General features: G+C 45.1%; 1 protein-coding gene and 1 long non-coding RNA gene across 6 annotated transcripts in view; one reads left to right on the top strand and one right to left on the bottom strand.

Annotated features, from left to right (window-relative positions):
- LOC109939107 (receptor-type tyrosine-protein phosphatase delta) overlaps positions 1-9,556 on the top strand; it is a 542,862-nt gene that overhangs the window by 73,844 nt on the left and 459,462 nt on the right. The gene's annotated exons all lie outside the window — the stretch shown is intronic.
- LOC125482793 lies at positions 3,892-5,514 on the bottom strand. Its single transcript, XR_007261766.1, has 3 exons — positions 5,429-5,514; positions 4,873-4,904; positions 3,892-3,937 (listed from the first exon to the last, which is right to left on the bottom strand). It is a non-coding gene; the product is annotated as an uncharacterized LOC125482793 (long non-coding RNA).

Raw genomic sequence — 9,556 nt, 5'->3', positions numbered from 1 at the left:
GGGGATGAGCTGGGCTGGTTTTGGGATGCGGTAGGGGGAGGGGAGATTTTGAAGCTTGTGAAATCCACATTGATACCATTGGGCTGCAGGGTTCCCAAGGGGAATATGAGTTGCTGTTCCTGCAACCTTCGGGTGGCATCGTTGTGGCACTGCAGGAGGCCCAGGATGGACATGTCATCTGAGGAATGGGAGGGGGAGTTGAAATGGTTCGCGACTGGGAGGTGCAGTTGTTTATTGCGAACCGAGCGTAGGTGTTCTGCAAAGCGGTCCCCAAGCCTCCGCTTGGTTTCCCCGATGTAGAGGAGGCCACAACGGGTACAGCGGATGCAGTATACCACATTGGCAGGCGTGCAGGTGAACATCTGCTTGATGTGGAAAGTCTTCTTGGGGCCTGGGATGGGGGTGACGGAGGAGGTGTGGGGACAGGTGCAGCACTTCCTGCAGTTGCAGGGAAAAGTGCCGGGTGTGGTGGGGCTGGAGGGGAGTGGACAAGGGACTCATGGAGAGAGTGGTCCCTCCAGAAAGCAGATAAGGGTGGGGAGGGAAAGATGTCTTTGGTGGTGGGGTCGGATTGCAGATGGTGGAAGTGTCGGAGGATGATGCGTTGGATCCGGAGGTTGGTGGGGTGGTACATGAGGACGAGGGGGATTCTTTTTTGGTTGTTATTGCGGGGACGGAGTGTGAGGGATGAGTTGCGGGAAATGCGGGAGACACGGTCGAGGCCACTGAGGCGGGGAAGTTGCGGTCCTTGAAAAACGAGGACATCTGAGATGTACGGGAGTGGAATGCCTCATCCTGGGAGCAGATGCGGTGGAGGCGAAGGAATTGGGAATAGGGGATGGCATTTTTGCAGGAAGGTGGGTGGGATGAGGTGTATTCTAGGTAGCTGTGGGAGTCGGTGGGCTTGAAATGGATATCAGTTTCTAGGTGGTTGCCCGAGATGGAGACAGAGAGGTCCAGGAAGGTGAGAGAGGTGTTAGAGATGGTCCAGGTGAACTTAAGGTTGGGGTGGAAGGTGTTGGTGAAGTGGATGAACTGTTCGAGCTCCTCGTGGGAGCACGAGGCGGCGCTGATACAGTCATCAATGTAACGGAGGAAGAGGTGGGGTTTAGGGCCAGTGTAGGTACGGAAGAGGGATCGTTCCACATTACCTACAAAGAGGCAGGCATAGCTTGGGCCCATGCGGGTACCCATGGCCACCCCCTTTGTCTGCAGGAAGTGGGAGGAATTGAAAGAGAAGTTGTTGAGGGTGAGGACGAGTTCGGCTAAGCGGATGAGGGTGTCAGTGGAGGGGGACCGGTTGGGCCTGCGGGACAGGAAGAAGCGGAGGGCCTTTAGGCCATCTGTATGGGGAATGCAGGTGTATAGGGACTGGACGTCCATGGTAAAGATGAGGTGTTGGGGACCGGGGAATTGGAAGTTCTCGAGGAGGTGGAGGGCATGGGTGGTGTCACGGACGTAGGTAGGGAGTTCCTGGACCAAGGGGGAGAAAATGGAGTCAAGATAGGTGGAGATAAGTTCGGTGGGGCAGGAGCAGGCGGAGACAATGGGTCGACCAGGGCAGTCAGCTTTGTGGATTTTGGGAAGGAGGTAGAAGTGGGCGGTGCAGGGTTGGGGAACGATGAGGTTGGAGGCTGTGGATGGGAGGTCACTTGAGGTGATGAGGCTGTGGATGGATTGAGAGATGATGGTTTGGTGCTCGGGGGTGGGGTCATAATCAAGGGGGCGGTAGGAGGAGGTGTCGGAGAGTTGGCGTCTGGCCTCGGCGATGTAGAGGTCAGTGCGCCATACTACAACTGCACCTCCCTTGTCCGCGGGTTTTCTGGGGAGGTTGGGATTGGAGCGGAGGGCTGCACATTCTGCGGGGGAGAGGTTGGAGTGGGTGAAAGGGGTGGAGAGGTTGAGGCGATTGACATCTCAACGGCAGTCGGAGATGAAGAGGTCGAGGGAGGGTAGGAGGCCTTGGGATGGTGTCCAGGAGGAGGGGGTGTGTTGGAGGCGGGAGAAGGGATCAGTAGAGGGAGGGTTAGGTTCACAGTTGAAGAAGTAAGTGTGGAGGCGGAGGCGGTGGAAAAACTGCTCAATGTCCAAACGTGACCGGTATTCGTTGATGTGTGGGTGGAGGGGGACAAAGGGGAGGCCTTTACTGAGGACTGACCGTTCGTCATCAGTAAGGGGGAGGTCTGGGGGGATGGTGAAGACTCGGCAGGGCTGAGTGTTGCTGTCTCCTCTGGAGCTGCTGGCTGTGGAGGCGGTGGGCGGAGCGACGTCGGCGTCGGCTTTGGGCGGAGTTGTGTCAGCGTCGGTGGACGGAGTTGCGTTGGTGTAGGCTGTGGGCGGGGTTGCGTCGGCGTCGGTGATGGGTGGAGAGGCATCAGCAGTGGGCAGAGCGGGGTAGGCGGCGGCAGCAGCGGTGACGGTAGGTGCGTCTTCAGTGTCTGTGGTGTTGGCCTCGGAAATGGAGACGGTGGTATCAGCAGCGATGGCATTCGGTGTCCTGGAAGTGGGGTACCCGGCGGTGGTGGATGTGACGTCAGCTGTGGGTTCTCTGACAGTGGCCTCATGGCCAATGGCGGTGGGCACATTGTGGGGAAGGTCCTGGGTACGGCTGGGGATTTCGGAGGTGGAGGAAGCCCGTTTTGGGTAGTAGGCACCAGTAAGTTTACTGTATTTACGGTTTTTAGTGCCCAATAAAGCTGAGTAGAATTGTGAGTTCAGATTGTGGATCCTACGAAGAATCTTTTTGTGACTTATGCACTTGGACTCATCAGAAGAAACTTTATAGAATGATTGGATTTCAGTAACAATATTACAACATTCTGAACTAGTCATTGAATTTAACCATGCCAAAAGAAGACAATGCTCTGGTAAAAAAAAAATTTAAACATTAAATGTGGCTGGAGAGTGAGGGGATTGTAATATAAAAATGGTTATGAAAGTATAACTGCAAAGACATCAGTGGTTTGTTAGAAAGTGAGACACTTGTCCTCGGAGATTACCCTAGAAAAACTTGCTCGCTTTATCATAAAAGAAGATGTTCTGCATTATTATAGAAACTAGATCGGAAATACTTTAAAAGGAACACAATTAACTGTTGCACAAGCTCATAACATTTATACTAATCATTCTTGGATCGCAGAACACCAGACTAAGATGTGACACTGGCAATTAAATAACTAATCTCATGCTGAACAAGACAGCGATATATCTGCAGAGAGTTACAGTAATCAGGAAATAGCTGAGACTCTGGAGAGTTTTTCCTCAAAAACTGAGGTGGCATTATAATGATAACGAAGACATTTTATAATGTTTGGAAAATTAATGTACAGAGATAGATGTTGTCAGGTTCACATCCACGTAACTTAGAATATGGATAACCTATCTGTGCAGGATCCTGATTAAGGAAGCCTTTACAAAGGCCTATGTTTCCTCAAATCAAACATGGTCACCAGCACTAGAATAATATTCAATAAGAAACATTAGTTTTGTGTGTCTGAGATGTTACCAAACTTGCTAAGTATTTCCAGCATTTTCAGTTTTTAATTTAGGACTTACATCATCTGCAATATTTTGCTTTTATTTTAATGTTTGTGAGCAGGTTCCCTTTGCTCAATTCAATCTCTAATGTACAGCAGGATTCCACTGACCCAAAGGAAAATGAATGAGACAAACACAGAAAATGCTGGAGAAACTCAACAGGTATGGCAGCATCTGTGGAAAGAGAAACAGAGTTTTTGAAAAATGCTGGAAAGTGTCTTATTTATTTATTTATTTTCACATGGAAAGCCAATTTTCCAATCCCTTTCAGTTCTGAAGAGTCATACTGGATTGAAAACTTTAAATCTGTTTCTTTCTCCACAGGTGGTGCCAGAATTCTTGAGTTTTCCCAGCATTCTCTGTTTCTGTTTCAGATTTCCAACATCCCAGTAGTTTTCTTCTGTTATAAAAATGAATGGGAATGTTCATACTAAATTAGCTAGTTGACCTAAATAAATAAATACATACAAGTTATACTCAATAACACAGGTAATACCAGTTAGTTGCCAGAAGGGACATTATCAGTCAGATGATATTTAGATCAAAAATTTTACAGCTGAAATAGTAACTTTTGATTCCTGTGTATAAGTGGTCTTGGGTAAAAACATAACACTGTGCCGAGTGTCTTTCTGGATTATTTGGTGAGCTAAATGCTATTTTTGACTTGATTCAGTGACCAGTTTTCATGTTAAAATTGTGTTCTCAATTTAAAATGGAAGTAATTGTTAATGGTTCACTTTACAGCTCCCCTGTTGGCATAAATGCATCAACAACATCGCAATGATCCTGAAAGGTCACAAAGGGATTTCACATTTTAATCAACGTGTGCTGAGTCAGCACATCTCAAACCATAGAGGGGGTCTGAGTGTTAGAATCCATACTATCAATCCTCATAGCTCTCCTATGATCCTTGTTGAAAATGTTTACTTCAGACTTAGCTTTAATATATTTTAAAAACAAGGAGCCCGCCAACTACTGCTTAAGCCTACAAACACGGAACAGCCACTTAAAAGTAGGCTAGTGCCTACCAAACCATATCTTTATGCATACCAACATGTTTGGGACAGGAAAATAAAGGAGAAGGGAAAGAAACAGATCTGAACAAAACAGGGAGCAAAAAGAAGATGCTGCTTTATTTCAAACTTACTGAAACTGTAAAATATTTTTGAATAATAAATTGATACAGTGCAATTCTCAGGACTCAGTTTTATCTTCAAACAATGAACCTATCTCAGAAATGCTTTGTATTTTGTAAGAGAACGGAATAACTGACTGTTAACCACGCATTACATTTCTTATAACATAATTTATTTAGTTCAAATGTAAATACGGTACCTCAGGGTGAAGCAAAATTCAGCCATAACGACCTGCAAACAATCAAAAATTAGACATTAAAGTGCTGGTTTCAAAAAGAAATGTTGAAACTTAGACAACAATATTAATCATTTGCTATAAATAGAAACAACACCAATTTTTTTTCAGGCAAAATAAGCTGCACTGGCACCGGCTCATATCCTTTTATGATAGGAGAAGGGCTCCAATGACAGGCTGAATGAATACAGAGACACAAAAGTAAAATCTGTCATCTGCCTTGCATTAAGCCTAACCAGAGTAGGCTGCAACTATTATCTACAATTCATGATTAGAATAAATTAAAACCTGTGATATAAAATAAAAAGGCAGAATTCTTTTCAAGACACTGTTTTCTAAGCATCCCCAAGGTCATGTCATGAACTGGTTTTAAAACATTACATTGCTCTCAGCTTTTGGAATTTAAAATTGATACTGTGAGATATAAATTCAAAGAAATTCTAGGGGAAATGTTGAATAGTCCCTGAAAATGGATTAAGGGACAATAACATTAACAGCATTAACCAAAGTCCCTTCCTACCTTTGCAGGTAGCATGCAAACCTTGTGCTGCCTGCACAAAGCCAGTGCTGTATGCTCTGTTCAGCGACTGTACAACTCACCAGGAGTGTAAAACAGTGAGTGGCTAGCATGACTTCCAGCTAGACTAAAGTCTGCATGCAATTATTATAGGCGAGGTTAATTTTATTGCAGCAGGTGCTAAAGGTCACATTAAAAACATGTTTCAACTGGTAAAGGCACAACATGGCTAAGATTACACTCCAAAGTTCTCTTCATAATGGAAATCCATGGTGCAGGAGATGAACTCAAAAGAGAGGGGACTTCTATCCACAGGAAACCAAGAGATCCTCCAATCAGATATTGCGAAAGCAATGGAGATGAAAACAAGAATCATGTCGTGTATCACTGAGTCCTGGAAGGCATGGATGCAGCACCACAAGAAGTTCAATTACCTTACACAATTAGACAAGGTCACTGAATGAATCTTTGAATGCCTTATCTAACCATCTGCCAATTAGAATCATGCTGTGCTCAATTTACCAAAACTTTCACCTTTCATTTCACCAACCAACAATTTCCATCAATCATGAATCATTTTCTCATATTTGTACTTTCACATCACCTTCCCACAATTAGCACTGCTGAAATCGGAACTGTACACCCACAGCTTGCACACACAGCCAGCAATTCAACCATCACAAGCACATCACTGAAATACATAGCACCACTCTCAGTTACACACCTCCTCCTCATTTGCAGTTCAAGGAGACACACAACCACAGACGGCAGCAAATAATGGGTACAAAACAGGCTGCATACTTTCAGCCTCAAGATGGAAAAGTTATTCACAATGATTGCGGTGGCCTTGACTTTGGCTGTGGCCAGGAACAAGCATGAAACTATCAAAGATTGTAGTTTCTCATAGCTAATCTTCCTCACAAAGCTAATCTTCCTGACATCTCTCAGTCCACAATCTAAAGTTGAAAATGGTGTAAGCATAGATTTCTTTCTTCACCTCCCCCTCCACACAACTCTACCCTGTGCCTTTTTCCTTTCACACATTCTCAAAGTGCAACTTGGCCAAACAATAGCACAGGAATAAGAAATGGAAGAGGAAGAAGAGACTGAAGAAGAAACACCATAAATTGACCTCACACATTCAGCCACCAACTCAGATAATGACACTGAGTACACTAGATGGTAGCTTTTATGTCATAACTTTAAAACAGCAAATACCAGTGACCCATAGTCAGGGTAGTGGGTAAAAGGACAGATGAGGTGCCAGATTGCTGGAGGACAAGGTTGCATATATATTCTGTTCCGAGGACTCAGATGAGGACTTTAAGCAAGCGGCATACAATGAAGGGCTGACAGGGAGGCATACACACACAAACAGTTATGTTATTAGATGCCCTATCAGAAAGCCTATGGTGACTGTTATGGAAAATAGAGGAGTCCAGCACCAAACTTGCACATGACTGTGCACAGTATGTGGAGCTCATCCTTTCCACTGTGGATGTTCTAGCAAACTCTATGACTAGACTCAATTTTCTTACCAACCTGTGAATCAATGTCTGAGGTCTCAACTTTCATTCTAACTGAGCTATGTAACCCTTGACTGCTGCAGATCGAAGGCACATAAACACAGCCCACTACCATGCAGCCTCAGACTGCTGCCATCCTGATTCCCCACACCGATCCTCAGAGGGGCTTGGAAGATTCCATGGTAGTCCAACAACCTGTCCTCTGAAATATTGCAAGGACGGTGGAGAGATGTCCTGGGAGAGTGACGGCAGCTCCAAAAAGGATGGCACTGCTGTCCTCCCTCCAATTATGGCATTCTTCCTTCCACCACTGCCAGTCTGCCAGTGTCCTCTGTGTTGCTTGGCAATCAGCCATTGCTCAAATAATGACAACTGAACTCAGTCCTTCTAGTTCCAGTGCTGCTCAACGTCATCCTGTAGGCCATCTACATTTTCATCAACTGCAATCCTCACCAGTCATGCTGCTGACTCTATGATAACATGGAGTAGCTGTGTTAGGAAAGCTAAGGATACACAGAAGTGAGGAACAAGGAGAATGCAGAAGGGTTATTCAAGGGCTATGCAGAAGGCTTTTGTTTGAAATGTTACTTATATGATTAGTTTTGCAATTTTTTCTTATTTCAGAATCATAGGAAAATTGACACTGTAATGGCTAGAAAGGGAAAGGATGGTGTGGAACAAAAACAAAATATTGTGGATGCTGGAAATCAGAACCAGAGGATGCTGGAGAAACTCAGCAGGTCTGAAAGTAAATATGGAGAGAAACAGAGTCGCTGTTTTGATTCTGGTATGACTCTTCTTAAGGACACTAACAAAAACTGACAAAGTTCTAAAGAGTCACAGCAGACTCTCACTCCACAGGTCTGCCACGGTGGAATAGTTGTTGAATGGGGAATTGAGCTAGAGTTCAATGGTACCACAATCAGATAAAGCCAATCACTGATGGTTTGGCCACAGTGACTACGTTGGTTGCCTCCTCTTTCTCAACTGCTCATCATGTACCATGGTAGCCACCCCCAATGTATCCTCATGACGTTGATACCGCAGGCCATGTATTATTGTGGGATTCTCCTGAGATAGTTCAGGAGAGCTTCTTCAGAGTGCTTTCGGTAGTGAAAGCATTGCTTAATTACCCCAGTCTCCTGCTTGATGATGCAACTTAGGTCCAATTGTGCCCTAGAGTCATGAGGTCAATAGTCAGACCTTAGCCTTAGCCATGCTGTTGTCACCTTTGTCAAAGGTGGTGCATATGCAGATGGCATAACGCTGCCACAGAATGAAGGCATCATGATTGTTGCCACGTGCACTGTGGACCAGAGCCTTCCCCACATGCCACACCACTCCTTGCAGATGTCACCAACTTTAGAAAGCATGACAAACTTCAAAGCATTTGTACTAACTGAGCAAAAAAAATAATTATCAACCAATCTAAAAATGGTTGTTGACTGCCTTTAAGTAGCAGGTTGGTTTGGGTGGGGGAGGGCTGAGAAGGGAGGTATTTGGGGTCCTTTCTCCTGCTAAATACAAGGGCAAAATTAAGAAAAGGCATTAGCTGGAATGTTGAGGTCAAAACTGGCACTGCTAGAGTCAAATCAAATTTACAGACTGATGGCCATAGTTTGATTGTTCTGTGTTTTTGTGAGGGCTGCACTATGAATACCAGAACAATTTCTGAAGTAGCTGGCACCAGAAACATAAATATATGGCCCAACTGCTCTTTTGGACCTAAACTGCAGCCAACACAGCATAAACATAGGAGCCAAATTTTGCAGCCTTTATTTCATTCCTCCTGTCCTCCTGTGGCATAATCATCAGCTGAATCAGGTATCTCACTTTCATATTCTGCCTGATAACAAAGAACAATAGAGCACAGGAACAGGCCCTTTGGCCCTCCAAGCCTACACCAACACATTTTGCCCTTCCATACTAAAACTGACTTCACTTACAGGATCTGTATCCCTTTATTCCCTTCCTATTCATGTATTTGTCCAGGTGCTTCTTGTATGTTGTTATTGTGTCTGCTTCCACCACCTCCTCTGGCAGCTTGTTCCAGGCACTCATCACGCTTTGTGTGAAAAACGTGCCTTGCACATCTCTTTTCAACTTTCCCCCCCACCTTGAATTTGTGTCCCCTTGAAATTGACCCCCACCCCCCAACCTGGGAAAAAGCCTCATACTTTCTACTCAATCATGCCATTCACAATCTTATAAACTTCTATCAGGTCACCCCTCAACCTCCCACATTCCAGCTGAAACAAACCCAGTCGATCCAACCTTTCTTCATGGCTAAAATCTCCCATTCCAGGCAATATCCTGGTAAACCTTTTCCATACCCTCCCTAAAGCATCCACATCCTTTTGGTGGCATAGTGACCAGAACTGTACGCTATCATTAGCAAACAGGATTAAGGAAAATCCAAGGGTTTTTATACATATCTAAAAGGCAACAGGGTAGCCAGGGAAAAGGTTGGCCCACTCAAGTACAAAGCAGGGAATCTGTGTGTGGAACCAGAAGAGGTAGGTGAGGTCCTAAATGAATACTTTATATTGGTGACAACAAGGGCTGGATGAACACAGCAGGCCAAGCAGCATCATAGGAGCAGAGA

Source organism: Rhincodon typus, chromosome 3 (assembly GCF_021869965.1).
Source record: "Rhincodon typus isolate 14 chromosome 3, sRhiTyp1.1, whole genome shotgun sequence".
NCBI classification, from domain to species: Eukaryota; Metazoa; Chordata; class Chondrichthyes; order Orectolobiformes; family Rhincodontidae; genus Rhincodon; species Rhincodon typus.
This window is presented reverse-complemented; position numbering and strand designations above follow the sequence as displayed.